At 44.7% G+C, this 15,412-nt stretch overlaps 1 protein-coding gene across 3 annotated transcripts in view; it reads left to right on the top strand.

Annotated features, from left to right (window-relative positions):
* The window catches only part of AFAP1 (actin filament associated protein 1), a 407,485-nt gene that overhangs the window by 189,307 nt on the left and 202,766 nt on the right, over positions 1–15,412 (top strand). The gene's annotated exons all lie outside the window — the stretch shown is intronic.

Genomic DNA, 15,412 nt, shown 5'->3' with positions numbered 1-15,412 from the left:
ATTCCCTTCATCCATCTCAAAGTCTTTGTACCTGGCCGGTCTTATCACAGCTCTACCAGCGCGGGTGCGTCGGACTGGTATACTGGAAGAGTTCACAGTATTTTCCCTGGGACTTCTCACTCCAGGTAGTTCTGTGTTCGAGGGGATTCTTCCTTGAGGTGTTCCGCTAGCGCTACCCGGGAGTTCCAAGGTTTCTGGATCGTCCGCCATCACCCCTCTCTCTTCTCTCTCCCCCTCTTAGGAATTTCCCGCTTCTTCGCCCATCGGGATGCCTTCCATGCGTTGAGCCTGGGGGTTTTCTGCCTGCCTTTCCTCTCCTTTGCCCCACTGCAGTATCTTATTGCATTTGGACATCCGATCCAGAGACTAAACTTTCCCATCGCTTAGCCGAGCGAATCTGCTATAAACTTATTCCACTTGCATAGGTGCACTGAATTTGCTGTCACCTTTACGTCTCAACTTGGCTAGTTTGACTCTGACCCACTCTCCTCTCACTAACTCTGTCTCCTTTACGTTACGTCTCTTGTTATAATGTTCTGTATATATTCTTTGTGCCTTTTCTAAGTTGTGGTGGACAACTGCAGGGGACCACCTGCTCATGATGGTGCACTCCTTCCATGCAACATTGTCCTTGGTGAAGGGGTCTCGACCTCTTAGGATCTGGAAGGGACTGTATCCGGTGCTGGTCGGGGTGATCCTGTAGGCCCACAAGGTGTACTTCAATTCTTTTTCCCAGTCCTTTCCTGATCCTATCGTGGACTGTACCGAGCCCATGATGACTCTATTAAGCTGGCTTACATCGCCATGCAGCAAAAATTAGTGCTCAGAGATCTGTCCCAAGAGAAACGTACGATCCGGTTATGCTGGAACCGCTCGCAAAAACGAGCGGGAATCCGGCACCCGTACGCGCCCGAACTCCCACTGGGCATGGTGACTGCACTCCCACATGGCGGAGATTGGAAGAGACTACAGTTATGGGAGGAAGCAGGATTGCAGATGATAGGGGATTTATACGATGACGGTGTAATGACCCCGTATCAGACTCTGCAGGAGCGCTACGATCTCCCGAGGGGAGATTATTTGCTGCACGCGGCAGTGATAAGAGCCATTCAGGCGCATTGGGGGGAAGGGCTGATCGAACCAACGACAACACTGGCGTGCCAGTATACCATGATGTCGGCGGGTACCTTCAAGGCAGTGACGTGCCTATACTCGAGAATGCTGAATGAAACCCTACAGCCTCTGGCGGCACTGAAGGCCAAGTGGGAAACCGACCTACAGATGGAAATCCCTGACACCACGTGGTCCCAACTGGTGAGGAGGGCCAGAAAGAGCACAAGAAATGTGCGTTTCCAACTGATTCACTTCTATGTTCTCCACAGGGCTTACCTCACCCCGAGTAAAATCGCGAAATATTTTGGAGTTGAGGACGCTGCGTGCCCCAGATGCAATAAGATAGTAGCGGATCTAATGCATATGTTGAGGGACTGCCCTCACCTACAGGATTATTGGAGGGAGATAGGCAACACGTTAAATGAAGTGACGGATAGGGACCTGCAGTATGGTAAAGCGGTCAGTATACTACACTGGTTCCCACATACGGCCAAAAATAAAATATCGAGCAAATTCATTGCCATGGGCCTACTCTTAGCTAAGAGGGAGCTGACCAAGGGTTGGAAGTCAAAAACGGGGCCGACACACCGGAGATGGCTGAACAAATTCATAAAATGGGCGGCGGGTGAGAGCACGATCAGGTACCAACTGGCCCATCGCGGACCGGATGAGCGAGCCCAGGAAGCAGCGATGGTTTGGGAGATGTTGGTGCAGGCACTACGTGATAGCTCAGTGGAGGAAGAGGAGGAGAGGGAGAGGGAGGGTGAGGGACCCGAGGTCCGAACTGGGATTGCCACGGTGTCGATACCCTCGCCAGACACACACACACCCAATAAACAGTATGAAGCTTCTGTCCACCACCACATAGGCGTGGGTTTTTCTTTTCAGTGCTAGGCGTAGGCGATGACATTTGGGGGGGGGGGGAGGGAAGTTTATCGGTTCTATTAGATGACACTGACCAACTATGGCTAAGTGATGGAGGGGGTTGGGGAAGAAAAATTTAAAAGAGCAGATAGTGAAATACCTCATATAGTGACTATAACTGTCAGACAATGTAAAGATGCACCATGAAAACTAATGACGCCGCCCAGCCTTTGGCATGCGGGCTGAATGGCCGTGTAAAATGCATGAGTGCGGGGATAAGAAGGCGATGAATCTGCACAAACAGATCCCATACTGATAAATGTACTGTGCATTTGGTTCTGCAATAAAAAACGTTTAAAAAAAAAAATGATGACTCTATTAAACCTTTCGGCTAAACCATTTCCCGCCGGATGATATATTGATGTGTGCTTGATCTTTATGCCATTCCTGTCCATGTAGGCATTCCATCTATCCAACGTAAACTGGGGCCCGTTGTCGCTTAGGGTGGACCGTGGAATACCTTCTCTCAGGAAGATGGTTGTAAGGAACTTTAATACTTTATCTGTGTCCATGTCTTCTTGTATGTCTATCTCGTGCCACTTGTAGTACCTGTCTGTGAGTACCACTACATACTTCGGGACTCCTTGTGTGTCCAACACCGGACCTAGGATGTCTACCGACACATCCTCCAACGGGTTAGAGGGGTTGTTGATTTTTCCCAAGGGTGGTCACATCAGGCTTTGTGAGTTGTCTGCTTTTTGGCATTGCTCCCACTCCCTCACATGTCTTACAATCTTGTTATCCATTGCAGGCTACCAGTACATCTGTTTCACCCTATGCTTCGTCTTCATGATGCCCAGGTGTCCTTCATGTAGAATGGCGAGTAAGTGTGGCACCAAGGAGTTGGGAGGAACCACTTTTTCTCCTCTCAGCAGGAAGATCCCTCTGTCCCCCACAGATAATTCTTCCTTTACTTCAAAAAACTTCCTGTGATCAGCTTTTATGTGCCTCTTTTCTGGCCATCCTTGTAATATGAATTGCTTGACCGTCCTGATGTCAGTGTCGTTCTCGTAAGCTTCCTTCCATTCCTGCGCACTTATTACTTCTTCGTGATCTTCCGTAAACGCCACTTTGATATCTTCGTCTTCAGACTCTCGTGGAGCCTCCTCCATGGCTGAGGCTCGGCTAAGATAATCAGCTACTTTGTTCTTTGCTCCAGGGATGTGTTCCACGGCATACCTATAGTCCACAATTTCAATGTCATCTTGGCTATGCGTGGAGTCCCATTCGCATGTCCTGATGATGTGAGGACTTTGACCAGGGGCTTGTGGTCTGTCCTGAGCCTAAATCTCATGCCTCATATGAACTGGCAGAACTTCTCCATGGCCCACACGGTTGCCAACATCTCCTTCTCTATTACGCTGAACTTTTGTTCCGTGGAGGACAACGACCTTGATGCGAAGCTGATGGTGATCACTTCTCCTTCCTTTGTCTCTTGCATTAGGACTGCTCCTAGGCCCCTTTTGCTCGCATCTGTCGTTAATATTGATCTTGCTTGCTGATCAAATCCCTTCAGGGGGACTGCCGTGCTGATATCCTCTTTGATTCTCTGAAATTCCTCTTGTGTCTCCCTTGTCCATTCGAAGGCTGTCTTGTCTCGAAGGAGCTGGCGCAAGTGGTTTGTCTTTGTGGCGAAGTGTTGCACAAACTTACTGTAAAACTCAGCCATGCCTAGGAAGTACCGGACTTCTTCTTTGATCCTCGGTGGAGGGGCGTCCCCTATTGCCTTGACATTGGCTCATTTGGGTGTGATGCCTTGATCACTGATCTCATGGCCCAAGTACATGACAGATGTCATACCAACCGGCACTTGGCCCATTCCACAGTAAGTCTGTTTCGTTCTAAGAAATGCAGGACGTTGGCCAGCTTTGCGTCATCGTCTGCCTTGTTCTTGCCCATTACCAAAATGTCGTCCTGGAAGTACTGGACTCCGTCTACTTCCTTAAACAGTTTGTACATCAATTTCTGGAATACAGACTCCGCCATGCTAGTCCGATCGGCATTCTGTGGAACTTGTAGCATCCATACGGGGTTATGAACGATGTTAGTTTATGGCAGGTATGATGCGGGGCTATTTGGTGGTAGGCTGAGGTGAGGTCAATGGTTGAAAACCATTTCACCCCTCTCGTTTTCGTTCAATTCCCTCAGGTCCACACATAGGCGGACTTTGCCGTTTGGTTTCATCGCTACGACTAACGGTGCCAACCACTCCGCACTGGACCAAAGCTTCCATTTAGCCTCCCCCCTACCACTCTGCGACCTGGCCTCAAGGACTATTCAGCGCCATGATGCTCCTTCCGGAGCGAACGCCGCGCTCTATAAATACCCCTCCAAAAATATCCAAATATGATGCCATTGTCTTCCAGCCTTTGTAATTCTACTTGTACCATTTCTCTGATTGCCAATGGGATGTTCCTCACTTGGTGGGACATGGGTTTTGCATCTGCCTTGAGGTCGATCTTGTGTGTGAATTTAGTCAATTTGCCTACTTTCCCTCCAAACACTGTGGGAAAGTCTTCCTTCATTTTCGTGATGTCTGTTGGTTGCTCCAAGCTGGTCATCAGCACTTGTGTGGTACCTCCTGGATTCAACTGTATGCCTAAATCCCCTTGGTCGATCCATCCGAGCACTGAGAGACCTTTCTCTGCCACGTATAACTTGCACTCTGCACTCCGCTCCTTAAACTCAAATTTCAAGCATTGATACCCTACCATGGCAATGGGTTCCCCTGTAAACGTGACCGGTCGAATATCTGGGTGTTCCATTTGATGTCCAATGTGGCATTTGAATTGTTTTCCCCACACCTTCCGTTGTATTATCGTATATGGGGATACTGAGTCTGGCATCATCTTTATCGGTACTCCTCCTATCACTAGGTCGCATTGAGGTTTCTTTGAGCGGTTGCAGTCGATTCCCACTATGTGTTCATCTATGCATAATACTCTATCTTCTTCACCTTCTCCCTCTACGTCTGATTCTTGTGCAACGTACTTGACTGCTGGTGACACACCTTTTCATAGTGCCCCACTATTCCGCAGAACATGCATTTGGCGCGGAACTCTGGGCAGCGCTTGTCATAGGCTGCATGGGACTGGCTGCCGCACCTGTAACACATGTTTCTGCTGCCATTGGCAGGTTTCTTCATGGGTGCCGGTCTGGATGTCCCTTTGGCCTGTGTCCTCATGTTCCCCGCTACTGTCTTGCCTCTTTCCGGTGGTTCTGCTTCCGTGACCTTGTTAACCATGGGTCTGGCGGCGGGCTCCCTTTTTGCCGCCTCTGCGCACCTTTTTGATAGCTCTGCTTTCTTTACCATGGCTATGACTTCCTTCAGGGTCGCGTCTCCATTTACCCACAGCTTGTCTTGGATCGCAGAGTTTGTGGTGTGCATTACTATCTGGTCTTTAATGAATTCGTCGTGTAAGGTGCCGAATTTACATGTGACCGCCAATTTCTTCAAAGCTGCCACATAGTCGTCTATGGATTCCCCCACCGCTTGTTTCCTCTGTTGGAAGTTGTACCTGTCAATGGACGTGCACACTGCCGGTCTATAGTGGTTGTTTAGGTCTTCTATCGCGTGTTGAAATAGGTCGTCATCAGCTGCTTGTCTAGGCGTCGGGACTAGATTCTGGGACACTCTGATGCCTTCCGGGTCTAAGTTGTGAAGCAATATCCTCTTCCGTCTTTTGCTGGGAAATGCTTCTCCATTCTTGTCCTCTAGGGCCTCTAGGTAGTTCATGAAGCATTCTCTCCAGTCTTCCCACTTCATTGAGGGATCCCCTGGTTTGGACAGGAAGGGGATTGGCTTTGTGAGCGAGGAGGGTTGGGCGCACATTTCTACTCTTCTCTCCCGTAGTTCCTCTTCCCCTCTTGGACTACCCGGTGCACCTCTTCTGTGTACATGTGTAGGGCTCTGCTGGGACGCAGTCTCTCCCTCTGTGCTGTGTCCTGCTATCTCCGCCAGGGCCCCAGACGGTCGGGCTGTTCCCTGTGAGTATGATGACTTGTGCTGCATGCACCTTGGGTGTCTCTCTGCCTTGCACCTCTTACCTTATGCGGGCTGTTGCACTCACTGTGGACGTAGTACTTCCCAATTCCAGGCGTGTGCTTAGGGCCCGTGTTCAGTGCTTGCACCGGCTGTCTGTGGCGACCTCCTTCTCCTCTCTCTCTGTTATGCCAGTCTCTCTGCCTGTGGTCGGCTCCGGACCCCCCACCTGCTCTTCTGTGGGGCAGCTCCTCGGTGGTGGGGCGTGCTGGTGGCTGCGGGCCCTCTCTCCTGCCGCGCTCTTCTCCTTGTGCTTTGCCTGCTCGCTGCTGTCTCTCCACGTGGCTGTGGTTGATGGTGGGCTGCTGGTTAGACTCGGTGGCTGGGGGCTTCATGCGGTCTTTTCAACACATCCCTGACCTCGTTGCCATTTGTAACAATGCTCCTTATACCAATAACTGTCGTGGAGGCAGATGGCAGGTGTTATAGTTATGTATTTATTTATTTGAGGAGAGCGCCGGAATTGCGACTCTCCGATCGTGAGCTCTCCGCAGAATCCAAGATGGCGGCCGTGCTCCTTGTTGTCACGTCGTACCGTAACAACTAAAGCACGATACTACAATATCAATGTCTCGTTATTGTTGGGTGATCTTATGCAGGTATATTTTGTGTTTTGAAAAAAAGTATTGTGTCGTGTCGGCACAGCCCTTCACTTTCCACTAGGACTAGTTTTATTCCAGGCACTGACTGGAATGTAGGCTCTTTTGTTATGGCCTCCTTTGCAACAAAATACCGTGTGAAATCAGATGGAATGACTTGCGTCAACAAGTAAGTGTTTTAGAGAGCCAGAGTAGGATTACAGTGCTTACAGAGGAATATGAAATTAATCCACCTGGATATAGAGGTTTAGTGTTTGTTGGAAATGTTCTGCTCCCTTGTGCATCGGAGCTCTTCCAACTAAAAATGTGCTGGATCTAAATTGTGTAATGTATATTCAGATTTTTCTGTATTTTACTAAATGTATTTACTTTGGGGTACACGAAAAACAGCAAGAACTTAACTTTTCACTGCTGGAATTATTTATGCCCATTTCTAATTTAATACCTATATGGAAAGTTGGGATGAGGATTTTTGCATTTGTCTACATCATGTACACCTGGTTTCACCTGTTGAGCAATTTCCTGTGCAGATTATCTTTTAGCGTTATTTGTGGAAGTGCGCCTACTAGCTTAAATTAATGTACTAATGAGTATGTCAGTGCATATTAGTATGAACTGGCAATACACCTTTTTTTAAAAAAAAAAAGGCATGCATGTTTAAGAGAGGATTCTGTCAAAGGTTTTCACATCAGTACAATCAACTGAAACATTTACATAATTGCATAACGTTTTAAGTTATGTTAAATAGACCTCACATGGAAATAAGTATATTGCTCTTTAAATGCCTGTGTTGCTTTCATGCCAAAATAGCGGAAATTGACTGCATTGGATTACATATGAGAACAATTACTACATTTTGGAATGAAAAACAAACGGCTCACCTCCTCAATCGCCCAAAAAGAGTCACTAAATTAAAAATCCACAAAGTAATTTTTGTCTAAAAATGAATTCTCCTTTATTGAAATAAATCCGCATCTTTGGACATACAACTTGCAAAAATGATTCAATTAGTGTTGCAGTTGAATTAAGAAAATACTCAATTACTATTTCAATCTTTGTTCTGCTGCGATGCCCCCTAAAAAACCTGATACACTCATACTACATACACACCACTGACATCCAGCTCTAAAATCATTCTTTAAGTCAACTGTATATCAACATTATTTATCAAGTAGGTCTATAATGGTTTTCTACTTCGAGAATCACAGTAATGTTATTATTTTTTATCAAATATTGCATGCCATCATCATTATTCTCCAAAATACATGTAATGTTATTCTATTCTTATTATTCTCATTGTTTGCCTAAGTAATTTTATTACATTTAAGAATCGCATAAATCCTATAACGTACTCTTGCTATATATCTGCCGTATCTTCATCTTGGTGTACTAATGCTTATAATGTACTGATGCGCTTTTCGGTGCCAAACAGGCTGAGCCATGCACCTTCTTTTAGGGCTCACAAGAATTCATATAAAAATCCAAGGGGTTGCAAGGCAGCTATAAATGCCTTTACATCATGGTCCTTAGTCAATTGAACTGGGAAGGCTTAAACTCATTAGGGTCTCCGGCATTCGAATGTACAAAGTATGGAAAACCATCTCATAGGGTCTCTTAAAAGTGCACGCTAAACTCACGTAACTCTCTTGATTAAGGTCAAAACTTGAGGAGGGGCCCTCAATGTCCTACGGTAACTTGATAATTCATGGGTGTCCTATTTAAATAGTCGTACTAGTGGGTGAGCCTGGTTGCCAAACGGAATTTCCACAGGGGGCACTCCAGGGAGTCGAGGAAACCTGGGTATTCTTCTCCTATTTTCCAGGCAGTCTTGGTGGCACCACCTTACTGGAACTGGTCACACAAAAGAGGATTCCACGGAGGGAGCCCCTACAAGTCAGGGAAACCTGGGTACTCTTGTTTTCCGTGGGGTGGCACCCCCCTGCCAGACCTATACCCCTATAGGATGCTCCTCGTGGACTGCAGAGTAACATTAGATGAAAGCCAATGTTCTGTGAACGCCGTGCTCGGGGCTGGACTGGCCATAGATGTCACCGGGCATTTCCCCGGTGGGCCGCCAGGGCTGGGGGCCGGTTTTGGGCCCCTGGGGACAGATTTTGTTTATAGGGCTGTTTTTGCAGCTAGCTGCAATATCGGCCGATGTAACGAAATCGTCAGAAACCGGCCGTGGCAAACAGCTCGGCCACACCCCCAAACCCCTGGGGGGCTGGCCAAGCACTTTGCCAGGGCCGGTTTTGGGTCCCAGTCCGTTCCTGGCCGTGCTCATGTGCCAGTGCTATTGACCAGCATGGATGCACAGCCTGACAATACCGAATATGCAATCCAAAGGAAATAACCACCTTTCTGTGAGCTGATAATGTTTCATACCATACACTCGTTTAACATGACATCTATCAAAAAGTATTGGTCTGCATGCACCAAGTCCTCTTTTAAAATACTTTAGCTGTATTCAAGTAGTAATGGCGTTGCACCTGGGTGTAGTTGCTCTGAAGCTCGCTAATCTTTTGTTCCCGAAGAAGCTGAATTATCTTAGTTAGATAAACCTTACCTGAGGGCCACTTTATGGAAGTACATTTGAATCCGTTTAGTTCTTTAAGTATGCTATGCACTATAGAAAACTAACACACTAACCCACCTAGCATGAATCCATCCCCTTGGTTCAACGCCCATTGTTAAATGGCAAAAACTGCACTATTAGCAGCTCTAAAACAAGGGGATATACACAGGTTAAAGAGTAATGAGAGGAAGGTATAAAGACACTATCACCCAAACCAAACCGGAATGGATGCACGAAACCTGGGTTGATCTGCCTAAAGCGTCTAGGATAAATACTTTTGGCACATAGTCGCCCACGGCGGCTCTACAGTCACCAACTATCCGGAGAATCATATTCCAGCTCCAAGATGGGAAAAGCATTTCACCACATAGTATAGTGATATCTCGGCCTCAAGTGACCAAACATACCAGCCTAATGTAAGTCCAACACCACCACCCACCAGCAAGGCTGCGAATGTCCCAGCACTGACTTTAATCTCTGGGAGATGCACGCATTGCCATTGACTATTTTAGACCTCTGAAAGCTCCTGGCCTGGATAAAATCCCAGGTGACCTATATCGATCAGAACAGAAAGTCTGGGTTCCATACATTAACAGAATGTCAAATAGGATACTAAATGGTGAAAATGTTCTAGAAACATGGCAAGGTGCAAAAGTTATACCAGTAAATAACAAGGGTGAAAGAAATAATCCAATGAAATACAACCCTATAAGTCTCATCATCAGCATTCAATCTCTGGCAACAGATTATTTTCTGGTTAAATGTAATGCGCCCTTCGACCTCTACCTTGATGATATAACCCCAGGAATCGCTAAGACTCCATTTGTCACCCCGTGAAGAAGTGGAACATATAATGTTTTTTTTGCCCACAATATAAAAATCCTCAAAGCAAAAGGCTCAAACAACTCTGCATCAACCTAGGATTCATGAGCTTTGTAGCACCCTCAAGCATACCACTATCAAACACAGATGCCCTCATGGTATTTGCTATGAGCAGGCGGCTTCACTCAGTCTGGCTAATAAGGAAAAGTGTAGGAAGTTCTCTAAATATCCTCTCCTTTGGTAATATTGTAGTTCGCCTGTAATGAGAATAGATTTGAAGGTTGTAGTTGGAAATTTGTATAGTCATGAAAAGTTATGCAAATTAAGGCAGATTCTCCATGTTGCTAGTTATTTTAATCGAGCAAAGTTTTCGTTTTTTTTTTTATGTCTGTGAACATTTATTTATTTATTTTTTATTTATGTCATTTGTAGAGCGCATGAATCACCCCAGATGGGGCATCTCCGCACTGAGGACGTGTAGAGATGAGGCATGCAGTAGTTGGAAAAGTAGAGTTTTACGTTTTTTTCTAAAGCCTAGATAGTTAGTGCAGAGGCGGATATCCAGGGGTAGTTGGTTCCAGAGTTTAGGGGCTAAGTAAGAGAACGATTTGCCTCCCAATCTGGTTTGCTTGATGCGGGGATGACAAGAAGGCCTTTACCTTCAGAGCGAAGGGTACGAGATGGTGTGTACTTTACCAGTTTGTCGGCCAGATATGTAGGACCCATCTGGTTTAGGCCTTTGAACGCTATGCAGCAGATTTTAAAATGGATTCTTTTGCGTATGGGTAGCCAGTGGAGTTTGCGTAAAAAGGGGAAGTGAGGAGGCACCGTAGAGTGCACTGGTTACCGAGCGGGCTGCTGTGTTCGACACCATCTGAAGACTCTGCAAGGCGGCTTCCTTAGCAGAGATCAGTAAAGCATTGCTGAAATCCAGGCGGCTAAGTACTAGGGCATGTATCAAGGTTTTGCGTGTAGAAGGAGGCAGAAAATGGAAGACCTTGCGGAGCAAGCTAAGGGCATGAAAGCAAGCTTGTTTCTTTGCAGCTATGTGCTCATCCAGATTCAGTTCATTGTCTATTAGGACCCCTAGATTTTTAACTACTGGCTTAGGAGATGGGGCCGGGCCTAGTTCCTCTGGCCACCAGCTAGGGGACTAGCTGGTGACTGCGTCTTTGAATAGCATTATTTCTGTTTTTCCTGCGTTTAACTGCAGAAAATTGCTGCTCACCCACTATGTTATAGCTTTCATGCCTTCCGCCAATATGTTTTGAATGTTAGGGGTGCCTTTATTGTAAGGGAGAAGGAGTTGTGTGTCGTCTGCATAGGAAATCGGGGTGAACCCGATATTCCTAAGGAGTGCTGCAAGAGGGCCGATGTACACATAGAATAGGGAGGGGCTGAGACAGAAGCCCTGGGGTACCCCTTTAGTTACTGAGGTGGTCTTGGATTTGAAGGGTCCGTTTGGGTTCTGCCTTTGAGGAAGTCCCTCAACCAGTTTAAAGCTGTGTTCTGAATGCCTAAAGAGCGCAGTCTATCAAGCAAAATCTGGTGTGAAATGGTGCTGAATGCGGCTGACAGGTCGAGCAGTACGAGAATTACTGCTCGGCACACTATGGATGATTTTTAGCCTTACATTGCTGCTTTTGCCCCCCGCACTATGCACTTTATGTACTTCGACTGATCCACTATAACATCTCTAGCGGAAAATGTCATATGTGTAATATTTTAATCTTTATGATTACAATCGTGTATGTACTTTTATTTATGATTATGCATGTTTTATGGGTTCATTGTAACTCGAAATATACCCATTGCTTGAAGTTTAAGCTCTTGTTCCAGTAACAAGCGAGTAGCTTCCCCTGACATTCCACCAGGACATGCCTAGCCATAGCTTGAAAGGAAGTGCTATACTCTTTCAGAGTCATTCTTTAAAGAGGACTGAACTAATTTTCACTTCCTTGGTTATTTTAAAATGCACCTGAAATGGTGTGGATTTTGTTAAGAGTGAGTTGGAAGGCCCAGTACAGGGCACCGAAACACAAATCCCTAGCTGGCGCTTGGCCAGCATGTCTGCTGCTTCCTCAGCTGATTCTGCCTTCTTGGCTAAACCAATCAGTTGGAGGACTGTCCACAAGAATGCACACACTGCATCTGTGTAAGATTACCAAGGGCACCTAATGCCAAAAACAACACATTCAAAGAGAAGAAAATATTTTTCCCTGCTTTTTTGCATTAAACCCATTACTCTCATTTCCTTAGCTATTAAAAGATGTGATTCTATCAGTAACCCTGGTAAGGTAACCTTAATACAGTAGTTAAGCAGAGAGGTTCATGTAGAAATGATGCACATATCCACAGCAGTAAAGTAAAGCAAATCACACATGACTTCTGAAGATCATTATGGGCCAACCTCACTCTGGCATGCTTTCCCATCAGGCCTAAGTTTTTGAATAAAAAATGCGCTGGTTTACTGTGTTGTCATTTTACTACTACCCCGTCTCCTCAGTCCTTTTGTACCTGCTGGTGGATTTCTCAGGCTTGCTTTTGACCTAAAGAAATGTACCGGAGGACGATTTAGCTTGAGTTGCTAGATCATTGACCACAGTAGTGGTCTGATTATTTTCGCGAGAAAGTTTGCCATATCTATCCATTTTCTAAATCGAGATGAAATGAGTTTATATTTAACTTGTGAGGAATCGAGGACATCCATTTCCAGTGCCCGCTGCCAACCGTGTGGAAATATTTCCACTTTGTGGGGAAAAACTACGCCCAGGATGTAGATGTAGGGAAAACGGGAAACTCCTTGACGGACAGGTATGCAAATAATCAAATTCTATGCGAGACTAACCTTGTATAATTGCACATTGTTAATATACTGCCAGATTCCATTCATAGACATGTTGAAGTGCAGCTTTAACTGCTTGCCAGAGTAATTGACACATGGTCCATTACTAAGAAAGATGTACTGTGATGGCAAGTTCTGATTTTCAGGTTTTAAATTCAAGTTGTTATCCCTTCTCACACAAACTAGCCATTTTGGAAAAATCCTGAAAATAATTTCATTACAGATGAACATAGTACCCAATAGGGAAAAAACAAGAATCTAAAAAACCTTAAAATTCTAAAAACTAGTGCTTACTCTTAGAAGATGGGACTCTCCGTTTAATACTTTGAAAACTAGAAATCTCAAATGTGTAAGGGCTGTAATACATTATTGAACAACTGCTTTAATAGAGAGCAACCTCGTTAATGTGCAAGCAACTGTTACCTTATGTTTGTTACTGCACTATTTAGAATGTCTATGTTGGGTTTCAAAAGTAGATTGATGCCAAGTCCAGGAAAGTAACTGAATAACCAATATTTTCCTGAGATTCCACGGTCTGATGTTACAAAAAATATTTGTATTTTGAATTTCATTTCTTTTGGCACTTGAGAGAGATGTGTTTTTCTACACTAGTAAAATTGTCACCTTGCGGCCTTTAAACTGGTTCAATTTACTCTTTGACCTTGTAATAAATGTGTACAATGATTGCAGTAGTAAGACCATTTTTAAAATGTTTCTTCTGTGATGGTGTGCTATCTGTGTTTTGTCATGACAAAAATGGCTGTTTTCCATTATTGACTAATATGTAAGTAACCACCACCCACAAACTAATTTCCTTGGCGCCTGTGATTCTGCTGAAATCCCAATAGAGGATCTGGTTATACTCAGGGTTGGAAACCTAAAAACAGTAACAGATTTCAAGATAACTGAATTTTCTTTCTTGTATATCAGGACTAAAAAGACGTACTGGAAACTTTTATTTTGACCTGAACTATCTGTAGGCTCAAACTATTTCATGGTACCATGGAAAAAGGTAGATATTTTATTGGTAGGTGTCCTGATTGAATATGGACTGGGTTAATGGAGGATACTACCATGCCATTCTTTTGGGTGAATATACCAGTACTTCTTTACAATTCTGAATAGGGAAATATAAAGTCTTTGATGTTGTCCTGACTTCAGTATTGAGTGATTTGAAGAATTGTCGAGAGATCATGCTTTGAGAATGCGGTGATGTGTCTTAACCATTAAACAACCACTAGGTTAGGGAGTATTTTCTTGGAACCCTGTATCACCACTTGTGTAATGCCAATATTTAGTTCCAACCAGCTAAGCTGCACCCAGTGTATTTTGTTGTTAAAATGTGTAAGCAATTCTGATGTCAAATAATTAAAAGCAAATGATTCAATGCTAGAGTGAAAGCCCGCTATGTTAGAGGAGAAACGGGTGTTAAGATTTATGCACACACTTCATTATGGGCTGAACATTAGAAAACTGGAAATCTGTTTGTAAGTGGCGTTGGAAAAATAATAATAAGGCAGAAACATTACATACACTTCTACTGAAGCCAAAGTCATCGGCAAGTCTACTCCTGCTTATGGCAAACTTGCAGCCGTCTTCCACTTATAGGCTTGACACACCTGCCTTTTGAACAACAAATATCAAGCACCTGGCATGCACTGGAAGAATAACTGTACCAGGAAGTTAGCCAAGGTGGATGGATGCAGTGCTTGAATAGTAGAAGATGTACTTGTATTTGGAATTATCATTGTGCTGTTAGAGTAAATCTCACTCTTTGTTAATTGTGGTAATTCAGCGCGTTTTATTGTCTCTCCTCAGAAACTTGTCTGGATTAAGGTAAATTATCTAGTTTCCAGACCACAAGGGAATTATTATTTTAAGTAATACTAGGGAAGAGAAAGAAAGAGAAGGAATGAGAATATTTAATGGAAGTTTTAGTGCATTAGCAAAATTAAGTGATGTTGAACTCCTGTAGTAGGATCAGGAGTTGAGAGCTTCCTAGTATTTGACTGTGAAAAGTATACATTGAGTGGTGCTTATTACTCCTGGGCGATGTAGCTGAGAAACAACATATGGTATTCATCAGCCCATGAAAATGTCTGTATATGTGTTGAGTCAGGAGCAACTCCTCTTCAGTCTTAAGTCAATGGCAACCATCTGAATTTGGAAAACCATGTACCCAGAAAGAAATAATGATTCCTTCAAATAATAACCTCTCCAAGACCAGCGTTTAGCCAAGATCTCTAGGTAGGGAGCTTAGCCAGCTCTATTATTTAGCACTTTGTATTCGTATTTTCGTGCTGGTATCTGAAGGGTGGCTAATTTGTCCAGTAATGTGTCTCCCTAATCCTGGTGCAATCGTGCTTATTTCTGCAGTGGAGCAACCAACAGTGGACAGTTTGCCCCCTGTTCCCTTTACGAGCACTAACCTCCAGCTCTGTGTGTGTTTCCATCTATCTATGCCACTGATTCATAACCTTTTGATGGTTGTG

The sequence above is a fragment of the Lissotriton helveticus genome, chromosome 2_2 (genome assembly GCF_964261635.1).
Source record: "Lissotriton helveticus chromosome 2_2, aLisHel1.1, whole genome shotgun sequence".
Lineage (NCBI taxonomy): Eukaryota > Metazoa > Chordata > Amphibia > Caudata > Salamandridae > Lissotriton > Lissotriton helveticus.
The sequence above is the reverse complement of the archived record's forward strand: the minus strand, read 5'-3'. Positions and strand labels throughout refer to the sequence as shown.